Consider the following 25,192-nt stretch of genomic DNA (forward strand, 5'->3'; position numbering starts at 1 on the left):
TACTGTGGAGGGAGGAGAGTAGGTATTGGCATGTTTTTATGTATAGTTTGGGGACTTGGAGTATGTCAGCATGCTGAAAGCTTCCCTGGGCTCTTGTGCTTCTTCATCTGTTACTTGTAGTGTTTATCAGCTCCTGCAATTTTCTGACATCATACATGCCATTTGGCAATTATTGCTGTAGAATGAAGTACCTGATGTTTATTTTGAGACTACATATATGACCCATATAGACAATACAGCAACTATGCAGGCTAATAGACTAGGATAATGCTAATTGACTGGGCAGAGTGCTCTGACCTATAGATGTTTCTGCAGTCTATGCTTCTTTGCTCAGTTTTTGGCAGATATCTTTTGCATCCTGGCCCTCAGTTGGCACTTTAGGGCAAAGCACAGGCAGGTCCTAGGGAGAAGTGAACGCTAGTGAATGTGGCTGGAGGAATATAATAACAGGTTTCTTTCTCTTGGGATAATGGGGGACAATTGCTTACTTTTATGTATTTCATTATGGAAAGCAGTGTCTGATACAAGTCAGACATTTAAGGTGACATTTCCAGTGATTCCATTTTGTAATGGTGCTGGATTGTGTGCTGCCTAGACACGAGCTACTGTGCTAGATAAGCCACTGGTTTCAGAGTGGCAATTCTACTTAAACACTAGGAAGCAGCTCACTGCGTAAATGAGGCTGCAGCTAAATGACGAATTGATGAGGAAAATTTCAGTGCCACTTAAAAACAGCAAGATTAGTAAGAAACTAATTTCCATTGACTGTTTTCAGTCCCAGCAATTTCAAATTGACCAAAAACTGCTAATCCTATTAGACAATAAACTTGTGATGTCCTAACGTGGGTAGGTAGTCATGTGGAAACAGTATTACACACAGTACCAGGATCTTCAAACCTTACTTTGTTTTAGGAATTGTGCTTGATGGCCTACAGTTTGCTGTACTCGGTCAGAAATGACACAATGAAATCACGTGGCTTCCCCAGCAAATGCTAAATATGTATTTAGAAAAATGCTTGACACTGATAATAAGAGCTCCACAAAACCATCTCCCTTACTACCCAGAGAGTACCTGCTTGTATCTGCTCTTTTTGCACTTTCTCTGATATGATGGGACCACAGTCTTTGTATAGGACTTAGACTCTCCCCTCTACAAATGTGTGCTCCCAGCAAGGAAGAAGACCCCACAGCCAATGTTCCGACAGCCTAGATTTCTGATGCTTCTCCAGGCTGGTCCCTTTTAAGAAGTATTTATGTTGTGTGAGTAAAATGGTTAGCAGTGCCACAGGAATTTATTCTGGGTATGCCTCATGTTAAAATGTTGCCATTTCTCCCTCCTTTGCCTTGCCTTTTGCGAGTGATGGCAGAAGGCTGGTGAGAACTCGGTTCTGGCACCACCAGTATGACTGACTGGCCATTGGACTTGGAGGAGCAAAGAGATGCCCAATGGAACTCTTTCCCCTCCAAGGCAGCAAGAGGAACCGTTCATAGTACTCCTTTTTAATAGGATCTGCTGCCAGTCGTAGACTAGGGAGCTGGCAAAGGGTGGTTATACAGATAGCATGGTGGAATTTGGCGGGAGTGGGCAGGGTTCACATCCTTGATCAACCATGTGGCATGACTGCAGTTAGAGAAGTAAGCTCCATAAAATGCAGTGTTGTGTACTCATGACTTCATAGGTTTAGCTTGTAAAACACATTGAGCTTTAACAAACAATCTTCAGAAAGCTGAAATGCAACATTCTCCAGTGGTTCCAGGTTTGGAAGTCTTTACTTATGAAATCCTGGAAAGATTTCCTGGAAGAATTACTCCTTAGCAGCCTATATGGTTAACAGGCTTCTAGCACAGCTTGTTTCTGATCTGTTGCCACACTATTTGAATTCAATTTCAACAGGCTATTTCACTTGCAAGACGGAGCAACACGCTTTCAGGATGGGGCTTGGTGTGTTCAGGCCCCAAAGCCTGAAGGAAAGGATGTTTCTGAGGAGAGGCTGCTTTCCACTCCTGGTGGAGCTTCATGGGGCTTGACAGAATTGTAACTCAGCCTGTGTACCAAAGCAAAAGAAGCTAGTTAGCCCCATTGTTTGGATAACTGTATTCCCTCACTACAGTTGTTTCTTCACAGGATGAGTTCTTTGCTTTTGGGTTTGGGAGGGATCAGGAGAGAAATGGGGTCCACCCAAGGTTCAGCACCTCTCAGCTGCCTAAACTCACAAGTGTGTTCAAATTTTCCATGTGGCACAGGGAACAGAGTTTCCACCCCATCCCTGGTCCATTGTCTTGCAGCAGTCATAAAACATCATCCTGCAGCAATAACTATAGCCCACAATTGCCAAGAAAGACTGTGATGGGGCTGGACACTGAAAAGTGTTCTCTGAGGCCTCTCCTGTTTTTCCACCCTTTTTACCTCAGGAATATTAGCAGCAGTGTGCTCGGGCCTGCCTTTTCCTTTCAGTGCCTCACAGAGGCAGAGCAGGCACACACACAGGGGAAGGATAGTTCATCTAGGCCTTGCTCCTTCTGAAGCAAGAAGGTCCCAATTCCATCTATGCGCATGAGACGAGTTGAATAGCACCAGGCCTTTTTCCCCCCCAGCCAGAACTTGCTGGAACTCAGTTCTAGCACCTCTCATGTGGGCGCCTTTGCTGTTATAAGAGAACAAGTGATTTCCGGCACCTCCTTTTCTAGAAAAATAGCACTGAATAGTATTAATGAGGACTATTGTTTTTTGAGAAGAATAAGCAAGCAATAGAGCTGATCAGAGTTAATATTTCAGGGGGGGGACCCTCTGCATACTAGTGAAGTATGGGGAAAGGTCCCAGAATTCTGGGATTAAGTGTAAGAATACATTTGGGCCTCAATAGTTCAAAAGCCAGAATAATTCCAACAACTAGCTACCTTCCTAAAAAGCTGGTGTGCCTCTTCTTTGGTAGCATCTAGAGACTCTCTAAAATTTCATTGCTGTGTTACATGAAGAGAAATGGCAGTAGCTCTCCCCTTTTTTTTCTTACAAGGTACAAGGTTGAAGGGCAAAAGGGCTAGTTCTCAAGATATAAGAACAAAATGGAGATGGAGGAAGCCATCTTCTCTCAGCAAGGTTATTCCCCGCTCTCCCGCAAAGCAAGCCCATTGCTGCCGAGAAACTGAAGCTTAAAGAAACCCACACCTAAACTAAAACCTCAACATTTCTCTGAGGTTTCATCTGGCATTTGACGGTGAGACATTATGTGGCAGAAGTTGGAGAAAGGAAGACAAGACTGCAGAACCACTTTATTGCTATCAGCTGGTTCTAATTCTCAGCTGGCAACAATTAAAACATTTTCCAGAAACGTTTACCCTAAACATACATACGAGCAACACAAATAATTATATATATATATATATATATAGTTTTATTTTACTATTTTCTTTGAAATAAGCACAGCTAATTCCTTCCTATACTGTGATGCCCCCCAGAGACCACAACATTAGAGAGTTGATAATAAAATTGAATTAGCCCTTTGTGTGGCAGTATTGATTTGATGTTACTCTCCAATCTAAAAGAGAGCCCATGCTTCAAAAACTGAGGAGACATTTTCAGAAGTCATATCCTAAGAAACAATTTACTCCCCAAAATGAGCAAATGCACTTAAGAAGTCTAGATAATCAAATTATGATGAGCCTCACCAGCTAAAAATGACATGGTAGGAGACTGCTCTATATCCCTTTTAAATGGGAGGCTAAACGAGAAGCAGAGCATTTACAATTAGTCTTTCAATTCTGGGCTGATCAGTGTCGGGCTGGTCTCCCAACAAGTGAGCTGGAACCCAGTTGAAGTTGGATTGCACCAGCAATATCTCCACCTTTTAAGCATTTCGAAAGAAGGAAGTGGAAGATAAGGGGGAAAGAGGAGAAATGGAAGAAGGATCGACATACGGTTATAAAAAAGGAAAAGTGGATCCCAAGTTGCAGGATGCAGCTAAAGGTGAGTCCTACATTTGAAAAGTTTGATGACTGTCCTGGATGATGTTCAACTTTTATTGTTTTCCTTGCCATCAAAGGAAAACAAAAGTAAAATCTATTTTTTCTTCAAGGCATTTGAAAATTAAGCCTGGACTGGATTATCACTTCAAAGTTATAGGCTGAAGCCTTTATACATACATACATACATACATCATTTTATTTGTATAAAATTAAAATAAAAAATAAAGCACACAACCAAACTGAACATTTTCCACATACATGATAATAAACATACAAAATAAGCATACAAAAATGCCAAAAACAGCAACAAGCCACTTACCCCCCAACAACACCACCCCCCAGCAATATCCCAGGTCAAGTGTCTGTTTAGCAGCCTCAACTTTTATAGTCAGGGCCCAGCCTTCCTAGGCCAGGTGGACAAAGGCCTGCAAGGCAGGGAGAAGCTCTTCCAGAACTCACAGCCAAGATGGTTTCTCTTTTATTAGTGTTTTTTAAACCGTTCCAAGTGTTTTAGAACAGTCTGTTTTAAAATAAAACCACCAAGAGGACATTTATTTATACAATAATAATTGTAAAATATAATAAGGCATGAAAAATTCTTGCTTGCCCTTCCCCAGTTTAGACAATTTTTGAGATCTGTTCAGATCTTGCTTTACAAGAAGGAGAGTCAGTCATTTAAAACCTGGGGGTTGTGCTGTGTTGAGGACAATCCACCACCACTGGATGCTTTAGCTGAGATTCCTGCATTGCAGGGGGTTGGACTAGATGACCCTTGGGGTCCATTCAAACTCTACAATTCTATGATTCTATGAGTTCATAAATAAGTTAACCCATGTGCCTTCATGGGTGGAGATGTACATTTGAATGAACTTTAATCAAACCATGTTAACTGTGGATAGACTATCCTCATACATTCATTTGGATCTCATCTCATTTATCTTAATGGTTGCTATCTACCAAGTATGTCAGCTTCTGAATTTGGAACTGCTAAGATTGGGGAGTGACTGTGTCTATTTACCTCACTATGGTGGGGGAGAAAACTTCAAAAAAATTTGGACTGTGGAACAAGAGTGACATCCAGTGGCCACTAAGACAACTTCAAAAATTAGGATTTATCTGTAAGGAAAACACTGGGGCCTAATTTGATTAGTAGAATGTCTGTCATCTGGTGGGCAGGGTTTTTGTGTTGTGCTCTGGAATTGGCCCCTTCCTTCGGTTGTTCAGTTAAGTTCAGTTAGAGAGACCAACTGTCATTCTTGTCTCATGTTGTTGTAGTTTCTCTCAGACACTATGTTTTTGTGTTACAATTTTCTTTGACATAACAGGAGCCGCTTACTTTGCTGAAAGAAAAGAAACTCTGCTGAAGAACGTTGGAATATCTTAAACTGGGTGAGTGAGGGGATATTCCCAGTCTGGAGGGTTGGTTTTATTAATATTACCCCCACCCTCCACAACAATAGGGTTACAGGCCCAGTCTGACGAGAAAGAGAAAAATAATGGCAGTATATATAAAACCTGTGAAAGCCCTAGAGCTTGCTGTGCAAAATTTAGAATGGAAATTTAGAATGGAAAATGAGCTCATGAAAACAGACTTGTATGAAACAATGGAAAAATCTGCACCAGAAGAATAGGCAGAGAAAGTAAAGTGGAAAAAGCTAAGACAACTTCAAAAATTAGGATTTCTCCACTGTTGTTATTGTTAATAATAATAATAATAATAATAATAATAATACCCCACCCATCTGGCTGGGTTTCCCCAGACACTCAGCTTACAACATATATAAAAAAGTAAAATATCAAACATTTAAAACTTCCCGATTCAGGGCTGCCTTCAGATGTCTTTGACATCTGAAGGGAAAGTGTTCTACTACCGAGAAGGCCCTCTGCCTGGTTCCCTGTAACTTTGCTTCTCGCAGCAAGGGAACTGCCAGAAGGCCCTCGGCACTGGACCTCAGTGTCTGTGCAGTACGATGGGGGTGGAGACGCTCCTTCAGGTATACTGGACCGAGGCCGTTTAGGGCTTTAAAGTTCAGCACCAACACTTTGAATTGTGCTTGGAAATGTACGGGGAGCCAGTGAAAATCCTTTAGGACCGGTGTTATATAGTCCCGGCAGCCGCTCCTAGTCACCAGCCTACTCTCCACAGTACATATAAAGGTGATATATTTCTGTTCTTGTGAAATCTAGATCAATGTTCCTCTAGGCCACATTTTGCTGCTTAACTAAGCTGGATGCATTGGGAGCACTTAGTATGTTACAATGAAGAGAGGCTGTGCAAGATGCCAAAGGGACCATTTCATCCTCATCCACAGCTAGGCTACCCAGGAGTGACTGGCCAGTAAGCTGTATGAGCATCCAATAAGCTTAATTGTGTTCGCTGCCCCCCTGTAACTTATGAAGCACACGTAGGAAGGCATTTCCTTCTTTTGACTTTGCTTACAGGGTGAAATGAGCAGTTTGCAAAGTGCTGCACCTGTGAGATCCATCAACTCACCATCATAAACTTAATTCTATCCCCCCCACCAAAAAAAAAAAAAACCAGGAGAAGGGGCTAACTTGTAAAACAGCAGAAAACAATACACAACCAACACCTGACCCACTTTTCCTATGGGCCATTGACATCTGAACTTCAGCAGAAATATGTTCACTCTCCCACGGTATCGCATGCCCATCATTTATAAAGCGATGCCTGTTCAGTAAAAGAGGGAGGGAAATCAATGGTGTGATATATACAGGAGAAGGCAAAAAGCTTTAGAAGACTGTCAATATGTTTTAAGCATTACCACATGGCAGTGCTTTGCAGTGTATTAGTTTGAGGTGCTGTCTCAGACTGCTAGGGCTTAATAGAATATTGCTCCATGTCCTTCGATGTGTGTGCATGTGGTTTTCCCCAAAGAGCTCTCTCAGACATCAGGTTTGTTTGTTCATTTATTCTTTATCATTACTATGCTTAAAGTTCTAATTGTAACCATAAATTTAAATTTTCATTATAAGATAGGTTAAATGCTTAGTCAGTATGTTGATAAAATCCTATAATACATATTGTATGTATAGCTGAAAATAGTAATATTAGTTAAATTAGTTTTGGAGGGTCTTTTTATATGAAAGAAATTGTGTCAAAATTCAGCTACCAATTCAGCTTTTTATTCAGCTACCAATTATGTCATTTGTTCAAAATGTTCTGGGTGTGTTTGTTTTAATAATTATTTACATTGGCTGCAACCAATGCCCAGTCTGCATATGGACAAATCCCCAAATCAAATTTAAGTGATGTGCATATTTCTGTAAAAAACAAGTTATAATTGTGAATACTGTTGGCAAGAGTATATAAAGGATCAGATGCACAGTTACAGAAGTGAGGAGTCAAAGCATGGGTTGACCTACAGGGTTTCTTATGCCAGTTTGTAAAAAATATATATTATGATATCTAGTACAACAATCCTAAATCATCAAAAAATCAGGCTTCAGGGTGTAAATTATTTAAGGCTATTAATTATGAAGTTGCTATTAAATGTTCACATACTTGTTATTGGCTCCTTAAACATTTCTAAGTAAGTTAGGAGTTGCCCCTCTTCTGTGTCACCCCCATACAGCTGGGGAGGTATTTAAATAACCTAAACATGTGGGAGGGGTCAATTTATGTGGTCTTTCCTGCTTGATTATTTTACTTACTTATGGATATTTTAATGTGCAAACTGACCCAGTTTACTTAGAAAACAAAACTTAGACTTTTTCACTACAGTTTTATTTTCCTGTATCTTGGAATGAGAACCACCTCAGAATGCCAGTTCCTGCAGTAGTAGACGAAGTCGTCATAATTGTTAAACTTATAGACCGCTTCACAGCACAAAGCCATTAGAGCAGTGTCTCATGCCTACATCATGAGAAGTGTCAAAGCTAGCTCCAGAAAGCTGGCTAGCTCCAGAATTGAGGACTCCCCCCCCCCCCAAATGCCATCTGTCAGGTCCACCAGTGTCTGCATCCCAATTTGCCTGTGCTGGACAGCAGCAGTCCTGTAATCTTCAATGGTTGGCTGTAAAACAGGTATCATTTCAGAGTTGGAAGGGACCCTTAGGACCATCTAGTCCAGCACCCTGCAATGCAGGAATATGCAGTTGTCTCATATGGGGATTGAACCTGTGACCTTGGTATTATCGGCATCATGCTCTAACCAGCTGAGCTATCCAGTGGTGTTTAACATCACTATTGGTCATTGCACTGCTCAAGGTAGAAACTGGGTGGGGCTAGGTCAGGAGGCAGGCAGATAGGTGGACATAATCTGACACAGGTATCAGTACCCATGAGCCCACAACACTTACTCAAGGGTGCTGGATGCTGCCTGGCCACAAAGATAGCAAGTTGAGATTCATGTCTCCCCCCCACCTCCAAGAAGAGGTGGAGGGAGGGAGTCTTATTGCAGTGGTGCACAAATTAAGTTCACTACTCCTTTAAAGGGGACGTGGGTGGTGCTGTGGGTTAAACCACAGAGCCTAGGACTTGCCGATCAGAAGGTTGGCGGTTCGAATCCCCACAACAGGGTGAGCTCCCGTTGCTCGGTCCCTGCTCCTTCCAACCTAGCAGTTCAAAAGTACATCAAAGTGCAAATAGATAATTAGGTACCGCTCCGGTGGGAAGATAAACGGCATTTCCATACACTGCTCTGGTTCGCCAGAAGCGGCTTAGTCATACTGGCCACATGACCTGGAAGCTGTACACCGGCTTCCTCGGCCAATAAAGCGAGATGAGCGCCGCAACCCCAGAGTCAGTCACAACTGGACCTAATGGTCAGGGGTTCCTTTTACCTTTACCTTACTCCTTTAAAATCCTTTTTAAGTCTTTTTTAAAAAAAATACCTGTTGTATATTCCTGCAATTAGCATTGTAAAGTATCTTTCCCATATTTCCCATGTATTAGGAAGATTTTTGTTGCCAGAAAAATGTAGGAAGTTATTTCAGTTCTGTTTTCTTTTAATATAAATTGGCATTTAGCATGAAAATTACAGAATCATGTCACTGCATTGGGGGTTCTGGTGCAGTGTGTGGTATGCAATCATGTTAACAAATTCCTAGAGTCTTTATTCTTAGAGTGTAAAAAACTTAGGTAAATTTTACCCATTGCTCAAAGATTTTCTAATTTCACTGGTATGTTTGGAGCTTTTGAAACTCCAAAGCACTGTAAGAGCTAGGTAAGCATTAAACAGATAAGCATTAATCTAGCTTCTACAACTTAAAAGAAGGAAATGATTTACTGCAACATACTTTAATTCAAAAATATCTTTATTACATGACTCTACCCACAGTTTAATGGATATGCCCATTTTAATAACTGTTTGCAGTCTCACTGCCAATGTTTTATTGCTCTGTAATACATTTAAATATTGATTTTCTTTAGAAATGAGCACTTATGAAAGTGGAGGTGAAGTTTCATATGTCTTGTTAAATATTGACATTTTAAAGTCTCCACAAATTTGCCTTTAAGAGTGTGTGGGATTTTATCAAGTTTGATATGGAAATATTTTGCTGCATATGCAGTCTTTTCTTTGTCAGTTTATAATTTGGTGATTTTTATTATTTTGAGAAATGTTGCATTCATTGCCGCCTAAAACATGGATATAGAACCAAGCCATTTTCTACCAACCTGTGCACTTGCACTCTAGGGAAAGAGTGGGGGACCTTTGTAACCATGAAAGCCCCATTTCTGAGGGCTGCACATAGTTGGTGGATGGGACTACTCTTGATTGGACTTATTTCATTATTCTGCATTTGCATTCTTCCCTATGTAAAGGGTCTTTTATGCTAAGTAAGTTTCTTTTCATCCTTTGATGAAAGGGATTGTGACCGTGTAACGAACAGATATCCCTTCACACCAAGTAATATATTTTTGCCAACAGTTTGCCATGTCAGGATTCAGCTTCGATGTATTCTTCATACTGCACCCATAACTGTGTGTAGATACTTGTTAGAATTCCTGTTCTGTGATTGCAGTCATGGGATTATTGTCTTTCACATGATGGTATATGTTTTGACTCCACAGAGTGGGAAGTGATGAAGACAGGATGTTTGTGTTACTGTGTTCCGTGAAGTGGGACTGTTGTCCTTTGTCCCTTTTCTCTATGCCGTCTGATGCTAGAGAGAGAGGGAGCCATGTTGCAGTGCTCCATGTGTGTTCATATGTAAATAAAGTAGATTAGTCAAAATGCTGAGTTGCTGAGGTCTGTTATGCATGATGCACAAACTCTGCGGATCCCTAAGTGTGCCAATGTCTGTTGGCATCGGTCGCGGTGATGTTCAGGCTGAAGAAAGCTTTTGAAGCTCCCAAAGGATTGACCAGGAGAGAGAGAACATGCCAGTCGGGCATGTGTCTCTACCAGGGTCCTACTCGAGTGTAGACTGAGCTCCTCTGACTACTGACACTCAGGAATTGGCACTATACCACAGTCACATTACAAAGCAAAACAAAGCTGAATGCCACCAGCATACAGATGACATCATCTTTGTGTACTAGGACATCATCTGAGGTTACATGGCACAGTATCTTTGCTGAAGCTAAGAAGTGCTGGGTCTTGTCAATGGCTGGATGGGAAATCACCTGATGCCTTCTTGATTTCTACGATAGGTGAAAGATGGAATAAATAAATGAAAATAATAAATACATAGTCATGCAGTCTTTTTCTGGGGAAAAGACTGAATTCTTGTTATATTCTACAAGTTGATTCCTGTGTGGCTGAGTAGTATCCATACCACATGAATCCAGTCACAAAGTGATGTCCTCCACTACCAACCATCCTGTAAAAATCAGACAATCAGTTGTATCAAAGGCTACTGAGAGATTCAGAAGAATTATCAAGGTCATGCTCCTATTCTACATCTTCCAGACACAGATTGTTGACCAGGGCCACTTAAGTAGGGTCTGACCCAAGACCGAGTCTGATGCTTGATTGGTTTTGTTGCTTCCATGGATCTTTTCCTAGTGACTTAAAAGGCTACTGTCTGATACCGCATGCATGGGACCTGAGTAAAATGCTGAACCTTTCAGTTTCAATGAGCTTTAACTTCATTATTGGAGTCTGGAGTAATTAGTTGAAAACTGGAATTCAATTTAATCTAAAGGATGGCTATTATAATGCTTTACCTCACCTATAGCTTTCCAAGGCTTTTAGCCTCTTGACAAGCAATCTGTCAAGGAGGAATGTTGAGTGCATTCATTTTTGACTTCCATTCTTCTCTTGCAGCAGCTCAAGTGACTCCAGTCGAACTCTGGCATTTATCACAGACAAAATTAGGTCAGCAGAGAACATAGAGGTACTGAACTGAAAGGGGAATAAATTTGTCCTAAAAAGGGAAATGGGAAGAGGCTCTCACATTGTTGTTTAAATCAGCTGCTGCTCACAGGTAAGAGTTCTCTGAGGGAATTTTCAAGTGGAATTGTAATATGTGCTCTTTAAGTGTAGTTTAAAAGGTTTTATAAAGAGAATTCAGCCGGCTACACAAAAAACTTTCTAATCTGAGGTACCTTAAAATATAGCCCGGTCACTGCCTGTACTGTATCTTGTGAATATGTGTAATTGTTGAGATAATTTAAATTATCTCTTCAGTGAAAGTATTGCACTTTCTTTTTGTTTAAGTGGCAATAAACAATTGGGGAAGGTGACAATATACTATTAAATAGGAGAGCATAAGGTTTGTTTTTTCAAATTATATGTATATCTGTCCTTTATTAAGCATTTAACTCTTCTTGTCTGGTGCTTATTGCCTATTTTCCAATTTCTGTTTGAGCAGATAATATTGATGCTTATGCTTTATATAGAACATATTGCCTAACAAATTAGAGAAGTGAAAAGGTGGGATAGTTTCAGTTTCTGTCCAGGAGCTGGTCAGTTTATTATCTGAATTACACTGAATAAATTCTTAAGTAGTTTGAAACCAAACTACTTTTCATTTGTAACCTGATTGTGAACACCATTTAAATGTGTAGATGTTTTGCAGAAGTTGTACTTAGTTGATAGTGCCCATTTTTATTATGGAATCTGGTGCCTTTCCTACAACTCTGTCCTCATAAGTAGACTTTCATATAAGCATGAGTGCAACAATATGCATTAGTAGCTTCGGTATGAACTGTAGAGCGAGGGAGGTAAATACGAGACACAAATATGGGTACAACTTTTAATGGTTGTGTGTAAAACATAGATCTTCAAAGAGTGTCTACTTCACTGAGTAAATATTTCAATGTTGTTTTGCTTTAATCTCACCATTGGCAGTTTTAAAGTTATTTATGTTATGGGACAGGATGTGATCTGAATTGTTGGTGACACCTTTGAAGGAAAACAGGAGGCCAATCTTTAGGCATATGCATGTGTTTATGTGCAATATATTAGGCAGAAATGTAGGCCCTTCTCCTTGATCCCTAGTTTCTATGTGCTAAGAGAGTTCATGTGTGTATGTGTAAGTATACACACCTATAAATACACATGGACATACATACACTTAGGGATGGGTGAATCAGTGTATTTCTAGTGTCAGTTTCAGATGTGTTCAAATCAGGTGTGGTTTATGTCAGCTTCTGCAGTTTTGGTACAAAATGATACAAATGTCTCCCCTAAAAATAAAAATTAAATTAAAAAATTGTGCCACGCAATTCAAGAAGTGTAAGTATGACTTAACTGGATATCACTCTAGGTCAGTTTGCTAAAAATGTGAACCAGACAAAATTCTACTCCATTCCTAACAGATAGCCTGAGTGCATTGAATCAAGTGGCCCCATATACAGTTTAATAGGCCAGGAACACCACCCCTTTGTTTTTTGTGTGAAATTGGCACGCAGGGAGCTTTACTGAAGCTTCAAGCTTTCCTGGATCTTCACAGCATAATTTGGAGTGCTGTGCTGCAGCAGAATGGGAATTTTGGTAGAGCAAAATAAGTCCACCCAGTCTTGTGACCTGTAAGCTGTATTCCTTAAACTGGATGGAGTATTCTGGAAATGTAATTTTAAAATTTGGGCATTTTAAAAATACACCTGGAATCATGACACAGGCCCTTCAAAATGTTAGAAGGGCTCATCATAATGTGAGTTACGGTTCAGTGGAATAGCTGCTTCTGTGCTCCAGAACTGAGCCAACTGCTAATATACATCTTATTTTATAATGTTACTGTTAGGAGGATAAATGTTAGTGGTACAAGGTTTGCAAGTGGCAGTCATCTCAGGCAGGAATAAGTGAGATTTATTCTTCTGAAATGAGAAATAGTTTTAAAATGATCTTTTAGTGCTATGTAAAGTTCAAAGGCTTTCATTTGAGAAATTCAGCATGCTCTCAGCTTCTTCGGAAGACAGTGAACAGTAATGAGAAGAATTCCCGGTTAACTCTAGCCAAACCTTTAACTCGAAGAGAGAAGGAACTGTAGCCTAATGGTAGACCACAAGCTTTGCATGCCGAAGATTCCTGGTTCAATCTCTAGCGTCTCCTGTTAAAACGATCAGGTAGCGGCTGATATGAAGACCTCTGTTTGATATTTCATGGAGCTACTACCTGTCAGAATAGTTAGACAATATCTGGCTTGATAATTGCTGCTTTACTCTTCCTTCCTTTCCTCTCTGCAATAACCTCCCAGTCACCTTTTGCAACCTCATGCAGCATGCACAAACCTGAGGATCTTGTCTCCGTGAAAAGCATCTGCAGGTGACAAGAGGAAAAATAGGTGGGGAAAGGGTTAATCACATATCTCCACCTGCACATGGATTCCCTTGATTTTTTTCTAGTCAAACCTGAGATGTGAGGCAAAATGTGCAGGCACTATTCAGGTCATTTGTTTTGCTACAGACTAGCCTGTTCCCGACTTTTTTCCCCCCACTCAATGTATGAAGTCATAGCAATGACTGACACTTAGGAAAGCAGATCTAGTCCATCAGAGACAGAGCAGGCCAAAGTGAAACATCCATTACCTATAAAACGTCTTGGTTCATTTTTAAGGCTTTTATACTGATTTTCTGTGGTAGAAGAGTGATTGCTGCTTCAGAGAAAACAATTCATGTATCCAAGGTTTTATTGTAGCTGTGATTGGCCAAAAGGTACCCTAAAATGGAAATGAGCAGCAAAAATGGGAGTTTGTGATCTTTTTAAACTGGAGTCTTGTTTCATAGCACAAAAAGAGAGTGATTCCTCTGCCCTGAGTTTGTAAAAGTTCCCCTGCTATTGCCAATACAGATAAATTCCACCATCAGGCATACCTAGGAGATATTGTGGGTTTGGTTCCAGACCACCGACAATGAAGAAAATATCACAATAAAGCGAGTCACACAATCTTTTCGGTTTTCCAGTGCATATAAAAGTTATGTTTACACCATATTGTAGCCTATAAAGCTAGTGACCCATGGCTGCAGAGGCAGGAAGGGAAAAACCAAGTTGCAGCTCTAGTTAGCTCCACGTGTGTGTGTGTGTGTGTGTGTGTGTGTGTGTGGCTTCCTTCCTTCCCCTGGAAGTGGCCGGGTTGCCTGCAGCTGTACTCATGTCCTTGGTAAGGAGCAATGTCTGTGAAGCACAATAAACTGAAGCACAATAAAATGAGGTATGCCTGTATTATATCTGCATCACAAGGAGGAGGGCTGTGCATGGGTCACACCAGTCCTTCAAAGTAACCTAGTATTGTCGTACCCATTTTGAAACAGGGAGCAGAGAACTAGAGTATGGCAGGTTGTCCAGTGCTGTTTATCCTGGGTCCCCCCCACATCCCGTTTTTGGATCAGGAGATGCAGTGTATGGATGTAAAGCTGATTGTAGTACTACTACATGATGGAGGAAGCCAGGGAAAGAACTGAAGGGCATAATTAGGGCAGCAGGTCTATCTGTGGTTGAGGAACCAGACTATCCATTGAAAAATAAGGGAGGTGGAAACTTATAATACTAGCTATTCTGAGGCCTGATCTACCCAGGCGTCATTGTCAATCTGTCACAAATACCAGATCAACACCAAATGCTACAGCAGTTCTCTGTTGTTGTTGTTTAGTCGTTTAGTCGTGTCCGACTCTTCGTGACCCCATGGACCAGAGTACGCCAAGCACTCCTGTCTTCCACTGCCTCCCGCAGTTTGGTCAAACTCATGTTGGTAGCTTCGAGAACACTGTCCAACCATCTCGTCCTCTGACATCTCCTTCTCCTTGTGCCCTCAATCTTTCCCAACATCAGGGTCTTTTCCAGGGAGCCTTCTCTTCTCTCTCTCTCTTTTTTTTTATAAGATATTTATTAGAGTTTAAATATTACCAAAAAAAAAAAAAAAAGAAAAGAGAAAAAGAAGAAATACAAGCAATAAACAATTACAAAACCTCAAAAACATAAGGAAATACAATAATACAAAACATCAACAATACATCATAACATTAAAAAAAAGAAAAAAGAAAAAAAGGGGGAAAAAACACCTTTATACGGCCTAGGACCCTCGTACCTACGGGACCGCCTCTCCTGGTATGCCCCACAGAGGAACCTACGGTCTGCAAATAAAAACATCCTGGAGGTCCCAGGCCTCAGAGAGGTTAGGCTGGCCTCAACTAGAGCCAGGGCTTTCTCGGCTGCGGCTCCAATCTGGTGGAACACTCTGTCACAAGAGACTAGGGCCCTGCAGGACCTGACATCTTTCCGCAGGGCCTGCAAGACAGAGTTGTTCCACCAGGCCTTTGGTCAGGGCCCAGCCTGATTCCATCCTCTGGCAACCTGCACAGAATTTTGCTTAACGGTTGCCATTAATTTGATTTTAATTAATTTTTATAATTAAATATTTTTAGAATGTTTGATTATTTGATTGTTTGATTATTTGATTGTTGTTAGCCACCCTGAGCCCGGCTTCGGCTGGGGAGGGCGGGATATAAATAAAATTTATTATTATTATTATTATTATTATTATTTTAAAAAAATAGCAGGAAAAAAAGAAGAAAAAAGAACAAAAAAGAAAAACCCCGTATTTTCATATCCTTATCTTTCATTTGCTTATTTCCTCGACTTCCTCACACCTCCTTTTTTGTATTCTAGTTCAATTGATTGTTCCAGCAAATCCTTTCCCTCTTTCTCAAATTTAGTTCCATAATTTATCTTAATGCAATTTAACCTTAAGTTTAACCTTTACCCATTGTCGGTCTATTCATACTTAATTCTTTATAACATCTCAACTAAAGTCGTATAACTTCTTTCCAGCATCCTTCTAACATTCATTAATTTTACAATGTTTCTGTAAATATACTTTAAATTTTTTCCAATCTTCTTCCACCAACTCTTCTCCCTGGTCTCGGATTCTGCCAGTCATTTCCGCCAGTTCCATGTAATCCATCAGCTTCATCTGCCATTCTTCCTTGGTAGGTAGATCTTGTGTCTTCCAGTGCTTTGCGATAAGTATCCTTGCTGCTGTAGGGAGTAGCGATAAGTAGGGAGTAGCGATAAGTATTCTTGTACAGCAGCAGGGAGTCTTCTCTTCTCATGAGGTGGCCAAAGTATTGGAGCCTCAGGTTCAGGATCTGTCCTTCTAGTGAGCACTCAGGGCTGATTTCCTTAAGAATGGGTAGGTTTGATCTTCTTGCAGTCCATGGGACTCTCAAGAGTCTCCTCCAGCACCATAATTCAAAAGCATCAATTCTTCGGCGATCAACCTTCTTTATGGTCCATCTCTCATGCTAGTTATGTATATTTGTTGACATAATTCAAATATTTATTTGGCTCTCTGTCTCCCAGGAAAAATTCCTGTGGGTGCCCATGCCTGTATCTTGACCTGTGCTAATTGTCCCTTCACCCATCTTTCAGTGGAGGAGCAGAAGCTTTCAAAATTTGCATATGCTGCTAAAAGTGTAGATTGTCCTAAAAGTTTATGTTAAATTTATGAGAACTGAATGGTTTAAAATTCGGTGAGATTTAGCTCTATGTATACAGTTTCCTATATATTTAAGGAATGTGCACAGACTGGTGGTACAACATGATCTCAACAGGCTCCATCCCAACATGTGCTCAGTTGTCCATCAGAGAACTCTTTACAAATGTTCTGAAGAAAACACACAGGCAGAGAGTGGAGCCTGCCATCTCTATGTCATCATGTCATCCCCATTACCATTTTTTTTTTTTTTTTTTTTTTTTGGTAAATATGCCCAATGCATTTTGGCATGCTTGCCTTTATCAAGGGCTTATATTAAAAAATACATTCATGCAACACTTGATCAAGAAACCTCTGCTACAAAAGAACTCATTTAATGTGTGCATAATATGTGTATAGGGCTTTTGCACTCACCTTTCTACTCATTGGCCTGAATCAATTTTGATGGGCTTAAGCATGGCTCACTCTGTGTTAGATTTAGGCATTGATAACTATTGATATTAACATTAGCTCTGGAATTTTAGCAGGTGTGGATTATATTGAGTTTTAGATTATATTATGTTTTATATATTCTGTAAGCCACCCAGAGTGGATGGGGAAATCCAGCCAGATGGGTGGGGTATAGAAAATGAAATTATTATTATTATTATTATTATTATTACTACTACTCCTCTTCAGTGTGAATTGTATTATTATAAATTACTTTGTGTTTCAATTGTGTCGACTCTTTAGGGAGGCTTTTTGATCCATCCTAACTGGCTGTAACTATGGTTTATGTAATATGAGTTTTCCTATGGTTTATGGCTCACAGTTTGTCCATGAGAGTTAAACCAGGATCCCAGGTTTGGATGGCATGGTAAGCAACACACAGAACTGGAGGGAGAGCAAAATTGTTGTTATCTCCTTTCCTGGAGCTTGCACAGTTGTGCTAACTCATATTTTGGCTTGGTGTGGTGTGCAAATCAAGCAAATGAAAACAGAGAATAACAAAAAGCATGTTGTTAAGAAAAACATTCATTTTTCTGCCCCAAAGTCATTAAACATGACAGTTATCATGGTTCTGTTCATCAAAGTAATTCTAAAGGCCTCTTCACATATATGCTTTCCTTTGTAAGAATAGACAGTGGGGTAGGGAGGGAAAGTCTTCTGTGCACCCACATGTGTTGATTGTGTGTATACTCTGAGCTGGAGGAGGTCCCAAACCAGTTTATGTGGGGTAAAGCTGATCTGTGCAATAATCACTCATGATGATGATGTACAAATGTGGGGGTGTTTTCCTTTATTTTACCTTTGCAGGAAAAATATCATCATAAGTGAAGTGGTCCTAACTTGTGCAGTGTTTATCAGTGACAAGCCATTATTGTTCATCAGCTTGCTGTCTTTTATTATTTTGTGCCTCCCCCTCAAGAATAATTGAACAATGTCAGTCTGTGGCCTCTTCTTGAACTCTCTAAAATGGTGGCACTTCTTTGAACTCCCTGCTTTCAGTTGCTCTGACCTTGTTGCTCGTTTATAACTCATGTGCCATTTATCACTCCCAGACTTACAAATATTGTTGGGTGGGGGGAAGAGACCTGAGTGCAATCATTCATACTATAGCCTCTTTGTATTTGAGCTTCATGGCTTCCATATCATGTAACCGATAGGGAGAGATTAGTTAGAAAGCTGTAATTCTTCTGAGGGATTGTGATGATACTGTACCATAAACTGTGAAATGATGCTCAAGAGGTTTGAGATCATCAAAGCCATGAGATTATATTACAGCGTCGACAATCCGTCTCTGTCAATATCCATTTTATAATAGTTTTCCTGCAACCTAGGTGTGAAATATTGGTCATTCTATAGGCTATGAAACTCCCAGTTGTATCAAACCTTTCATTGCTATGCTTGTCACCTAGGCTATGACGGAAACCAGGTGTGACATAAATGTGGATGGATGTGCGCTCAGTAATGTTGTATGGAAATCTTCTGTTCTTTCAACACATCCAAGCACATTGTCATAGGCTGCTTGTGGAATGGCACTATTTAAAACATGAACTCTAGCTGAGGCATACATGACAATAATGTACAAGAGCCAGTCTAATAAGGGAACATAATAGTACAGCATTTCCTAGAGTTTTAATATCTGAGGCACAAGGTGGTGTTTTTCTTTCTAGATAGATTTTTAAGAGGCGCACTTCACTTAGGTTCAAAAAGATTCATATCAATATAGTCAGTCATCACTCGGAACAATGAACAGATGCCTTCCTTGCAAACAGTGTAGAAACATTGCCTCCCGTGATTCACCCACTCTTTCCCCTTCTCAGCTCAACATCATGTGTGGTGTCATGCTTTCCAAGCAATGGTAATACTTCTCAGATTCCCCTGTACTTCTCAACTGTATTGTGGGCTACATCAGGAAATCCAAGTGCATTCTTATTTAATCATTCAAAATGATCTCGTCATCCATATATTGGCAGAGATGCAAGGAGAGAAGAAAAGGTCACTTTTGGAACTTCTTAGTGCTCAATATGACTTCACTCCAGGTTTATCCACACTTACGGTTTGCCCCGCTTTTTCCATACACAGGTCTGCACTTTAAAGGTAAAGGTAAAGGGACCCCTGACCATTAGGTCCAGTTGTGGCCAACTCTGGGGTTGCGGCGCTCATCTCCCTTTATTGGCCGAGGGAGCCGGTGTACAGCTTCCGGGTCATGTGGCCAGCATGACTAAGCCGCTTCTGGCGAACCAGAGCAGCGCACAGAAATGCCATTTACGGGAGCTCACCCCATCGCGGGGATTCGAACCACTGACCTTCTGATCGCAAGCCCTAGGCGCTCTGGTTTGACCCACAGCGCCACCCACGTCCCTATCTGCACTTCGAAGCTCTGTGCAATTCGGGTTTTCCACAGATTGTCATTTGCTCCAATTCAGCTTTAAAGTGTGGGTTATCATGGGGAAAGCTCTAAAGTAAAAAACAAAAACAAAAACAAAGGGGAGGTGGAGGCTAAGCCAGTCCTGTGGTATTTGGAAGTGGGGCGTCCCACTCATTCTGTAACTCCCACATTGTCAAGAGAAATAGCATCCATGGTCTTTTCTCCTGTGCCACTTGTAAGAGCACCTGCTTAGAATGACTTGTGAAGGAGAGCTTCTAAGAAGCTTCTTCCAACCACACATGGCTTTTACTTCTCTTCAGCCCTGCTGTTGAAGCTGCCTATAACTTCATTCCCTATCACTCTTTCTGGGGAAAGATAGCAGAAGGAATATACACACAAGCGAAAGAAGAGGCTGTGGCTTGGTGGCATAGCCCATCACTCTCTGCATGTAGAAGGCCCCAGGTTCAAACCTTGGCATCTCCAGGTAAGATTGTCTTGAAAACCTGGAGAGCCACTACCAGTCATCATAGGGAATACTGCTGACCAAGCTAGGTGGATGAATGGTCCAACCTGGTGTAACACAGCTTTCTGTGTTCTTAAGACTGGGGGCAGTAAATTATCAGTCTTGAAATAAGAAGTTGCATCTCTGGTCATTTGGTTAGATCACTGCTGATTTTTTGTTGGTCAAGAGCAAGGAGCAGAAGTGGCATATTCTGAAGTTGTCATTTCTGTTTGTTTTGCTACTAAGCTTATTTTTCTTCCTATATGGCATACAGTAGGCAAACTAAGGCCCAGGGGCCAGATCTGGCCCAATCGCCTTCTAAATCTGGCCCGCAGACGGTCCAGGAATCAGCCTGTTTTTACATGAGGAGAATGTGTCCTGTTATTTAAAATGCATCCCTGGGTTATTTGTGGGGCCTGCTTGGTGTTTTTACATGAGTAGAATGTGTGCTTTTATTTAAAATGCATCTCTGGGTTATTTGCTGGGAATAGGAATTCGTTCACTTTCCCCCTTCAAAATATAATCTGCCCCCCCCCAAGGTCTGAGGGACAGTAGACCGGCCCGCTGCTGAAAAAAATTGCTGACCCCTGCTATACAGTATAGATTATCGCTTTTTGAATAATTTAATTCCTTCTCATCAGTTCCTAACATCTGGGGCCCTTTTGAGGAAATGAACATGATATTTAATTACAGCTGATACGGCACAGAGTTGTCATGCTGTTTACAGACAGAGCAAGAGGTGGGGGAGAGTGCCTGAAATGAAATGTCTCCAGTGACAGCATTGTCTCATGCAGTCCAATACCTTTAATTTAGCATCACACATTGCTAGGTTGGAGAAAGTAGACAGTAGCATTCAGTTGTATTACTGGCACTTCAAATTCAGCGGCAGAAACTTCCACTGTGCGCAGAGCTAAGACCCAAAGTCAGGGCAAGTTTAAATAATGAAAGGCAAGGGCGTACAACACAATAATGAGCAGGTTTTGAGCTCCATGACTAGTGAAGTAGTGTAAATGTTTCTGCAGCATGGCTTGGTTAAAAGTAGAGCCCAGTAAGCAAGGGTTTCCTACCCCATTTCTATTTGGTTGGCAGTCCGCATAAAGCTACACTCACCCACATAAAATTTGCCTAAAGCTGCAATCATGTATGTAAAATCCAAGTAGATTGCGGTCTTTTTTACATATAAAGATGATCTATAAACATACACACTTAAGCTTTATTTGACCTGTAAGAATTTTAACATAGTTTTAAAACCAGGTCTTACAGTACTGTTTAAGGTCTACCATTTTTCAGCTAGTCATTTGGGATACTAATTTTTAAGACTGCTCCTCGATATCAATAAATTCACTGCTTTTTGCAGATTCTTTACTTTTTTGCAAGTCCACATACTGGCCAGCAGAGGGCAGAGCAGTATCGGAGCATGAACAAAATTATGGCAAGTAGATGGGAAAACCTTCAACGTTTTCCATTAGAGCTGCATGCAAAACATCTGAGCCTTTTCTTAAAAACACAGCCAAACCATTGTATAATTCTTGTCCCTGTCAGGTTTTATCAGCTGCTTTGTAAAGTCCGATGACAGAGCTGTCAGGTTTCTTACTTGAGAATTTGTGTGATGTCTGCAAATAAGGGGAAAAGGGTGACCCTGAAGAAAATAGCAGTGTCCTGGATTGGTATGTCTCTTGTATAGTTCAATATGTCACAGCTGCATACTTGCATCTCTACATTTCAAGGGGCTCACAAAGCTATTTGGTTTTTGAACACTTACATTTTCACTTGCAGAGGAATTACTGATGTTACAGAGGTGAGTGAAATGTTGGAGAGCTGTGGATGTGGTGTATATATCGGTGGCCCCTTGCACTTGAAAAGGCAGGCACAGTCTAGCCAAAGCTAAACACCTTTCAGATCCATTGATTTCAATATCAAGAGTTCCTTAAATGCCCCTCTCCTGCTTTTTTAAAATGTAATTTATAGCCCAGTCCATGTTATTTGCCATTGTCCTAGCCATGGCCATGCTATTCCAAACTGTAATTCTCTGTACTTTCTGGTTTTTGTACATTAATTTGTATATTGCATATGAAAGGCAGTGCAGAAATACAGTGGTACCTCAGGTTAAGTACTTAATTCATTCGTTCTTAACCTGAAACTGTTTTTAACCTGAAGCACCACTTTAGCTAATGGGGCCTCCTGCTGCCGCTGCGCCGCCGGAGCACGATTTCTGTTCTTATCCTGAAGCAAAGTTCTTAAACTGAAGCACTATTTCTGGGTTAGCAGAGTCTGTAACCTGAAGTGTATGTAACCTGAAGCGTATGTAACCCGAGGTACCACCGTATTTGAATCAATACATGTTTTCTCAGAATTGGGCCCTACTGAGTTCAGTAGGGTCTATTTCTTAGCAAGAGTGGTTAGGATTTCAGCTTTAACTCTGGGCTACTCTGTTAATGGAACTGAAAATACAATCACATGACACCTCTGTTGATGGTTACAAGGACAGCATTACCAGGATTTCACAGGTGACACCTGCAACAAAATGTTGCAGTATGGAATGCCCCTGTTCTAGATCCAGGTCATGCCCTTGTCCAGGAAATTCCATATTATGCCTCCCCTCCCCCTGTGATATTTTGTCCTCTCCCCCACCCCCCGCAAAAAAACCCAACAACAACAAAACTTCTCAGCATTCTCTGCCCACTGAGCATGCTCAGTCTCAATTTGGTGGTGTTGTTTTTAAATAATTCCCATAGGCTTTTGTTGATGTGCTTCTGCAAACCCTGGTGTTCCTCCAAGCCTCCTGATGGTCCTTCCTAGTGGGTGGGTGGTGCTGGTTTGGCAACAGAAGAATTCATGCTAAGAAAATGAGTTCACTCTTGGTTTGTGGCAGAGGTGGGGAACTGGTGGCCCTCCAGAAGTTGTCAGACTCCAGGCCCCTCAGCTTGGATTTATAGGATTGTACACAGAATGAAAGGGGCAAAAGTGTTAAATGTATGGGAGCACTGCTGCAAAGAACAATGGAAACACTACATTGATTCATAATCTAATCTGCCTCCAAATGCCTGAAGTTTATATTAGAGTAATTTTTATGTTAAAAGGTTAAGAGCAAGGGACAACTAGAGGAGATATCAAGAAATTTGTGACTGGGTCTCTTTTGTGTGTCATTTTATAATATTTAAAGCCGCATGGTGTGGAGGGGGTTGGATCAGGACCACAGAGGTGCCATTTTCCCCATGAGGCACAGCATTCATCCTTAGTGCTCTTTCTATCCTACCCATAGCTGCATTTGCCATTTTAAAAAAGTGGCACTCCTGATATAGTCTAGATTGGACCTGCAACTATTTCTAGTTTGAATTTATTGGTTGGGGGGGGGGGAGCATGGACATCGAAAGTGGTATGATACTGCTTTCAGTGTGTGCTGCAGGCGAGGCCCTAACTTAATTTTAACATGGACAAGTGACTTTCATGTAACAGTAAAACCTGAGTAGAGGAGATAGGAAATTCATGCGCAAGATTGAGATGCAGAGAAAGAGAGGGTGCAATGGTGTAGTCCAGCACTGATTCCTATGTGCTGGTAAAGTATTCATTGTGAACCAGGTCTCAGTACTTAGAGAGGCACCTTCTTTTTGCATTTGTTTGCACAGGTTTCAGTGTGAATGACTTTGTTAGCTAATTTATTCATTTTAAATTTTGTTTGTTATTGACTATGCTAAGTTTCTGCTAATGCCAGTTTATCTCCACTGTGATAATTTTATATAATTAAAATTTACTTTAAATGAGGCAGATTAGCAGTAATTACACATTTTATATTCGTGAGAAATACAATTAACTTGCTCATTATCTAACACAAAAGTTAAATATTTTAGTTTTGCGCTTTAATAAGTGGATGGGTACTCTTCATTGTAACTAATGTGTGAGGAATTTTGTGTGGCTATAGATTTGTCAGTCAATAAATACATAAGCTCATATTCAAACGTCAATGAAAATATTTGCTGTTGTTGTTTGGCCAGTAAATATGTAGGGCTGCAATCAAACAGTGTAATGTGAGTAGCTTGACCCTGCAACAGTTTTATGTTCTGCTATATTAATTAGCTAACAATTTATAACAAAATATCAGCTTGTGAAAGCTGCAAAATAAATACGGCAAGTGATTAGACTATGATAAATCTATTATGCATTTTCAGCTGTCATCTTTTCAGAGGCTACTTTAACAACCTGTTAGATATTACTGCTCTGCTTACTAAATGGTTTAATAATATGACCTATCATAATAATATGCCATCAGAAAAACTAATTTCAGTAGGAAGAATGGTCAAAGGCATTCCTTACTATCTTCTTTTGGCTACTTTGGAAAGTAGCTTAAGGAGGCCAGAATTTTAAAAAAATGTCTGCATTTCAGTTCTGGCTGTAAAATATTGGAGATGATGGGGTTACATTGCATCCCATACAAAACATATTGACTATTTTACTGTAAAACTTTTAAATTAATCACATATATAAAGGCTTCTGCTTTGTGAACAGATCAGCCATAATTGGTCATAGATAACCTCTCTGTGAAATATTGGTAAATACATACTGATGTTGCTGTGTGCTCCCATTATTACCACTTGCAGGAAATCCAGAATGACCTGGCTATTGAGAAATTGGGTCTGATTTGCTTGCACAAAGCTTGTGTGGAGGTTATGCAATGTCCACTCTTTATTTAGCATTCTTTCTGATTCAATTGTAGGGTGGTTATGATCTTTATTCAAGGAACTGTTGCAACAGGACTTCCAACTATCACATGGAAGAAGCAGAAAGGAGCCCAGAACAAAGGATAGCTCCTTTTTTATATAACTTTCCCTTTTTACCCACAACACCCTTAGTGAAGCATCATACATACATCATATATACATCAATGTTATGTCATAATCTGGGAGGGGTCTTCTGGAAGAAACCTGAGCATCAGGTTTGTCCTCATCCCTCCCTTGACCTCCACCTCACACCCATTAAGTAAAACAAAAGGTGAGTATGTACATGTTCCTTTTCTCCCGGTCCAGTTAATCACACCCC

At 40.6% G+C, this 25,192-nt stretch overlaps 1 long non-coding RNA gene across 8 annotated transcripts in view; it reads left to right on the forward strand.

Moving 5' to 3' along the window:
* The first annotated feature begins 3,949 nt into the window (after positions 1 to 3,949).
* Positions 3,950 to 25,192, forward strand: part of LOC308476619 — a 235,273-nt gene continuing 214,030 nt past the window's right edge. The window contains exons 1-3 of one of the 8 annotated variants that reach the window (XR_013985997.1): positions 3,950 to 3,964; positions 5,289 to 5,352; positions 11,198 to 11,354. This is a non-coding gene — a long non-coding RNA (uncharacterized lncRNA). Of the gene's footprint in view, positions 3,965 to 4,942; positions 5,082 to 5,132; positions 5,353 to 11,194; positions 11,355 to 24,869; positions 25,145 to 25,192 lie in introns of those variants that run through there. The other 7 variants (XR_013985998.1, XR_013985999.1, XR_013986001.1 and 4 more) reach the window with 7 other exon arrangements.

The sequence above is a fragment of the Podarcis pityusensis genome, assembly GCF_964106645.2.
Source record: "Podarcis pityusensis genome assembly, chromosome: 4".
Classification (NCBI taxonomy): Eukaryota; Metazoa; Chordata; class Lepidosauria; order Squamata; family Lacertidae; genus Podarcis; species Podarcis pityusensis.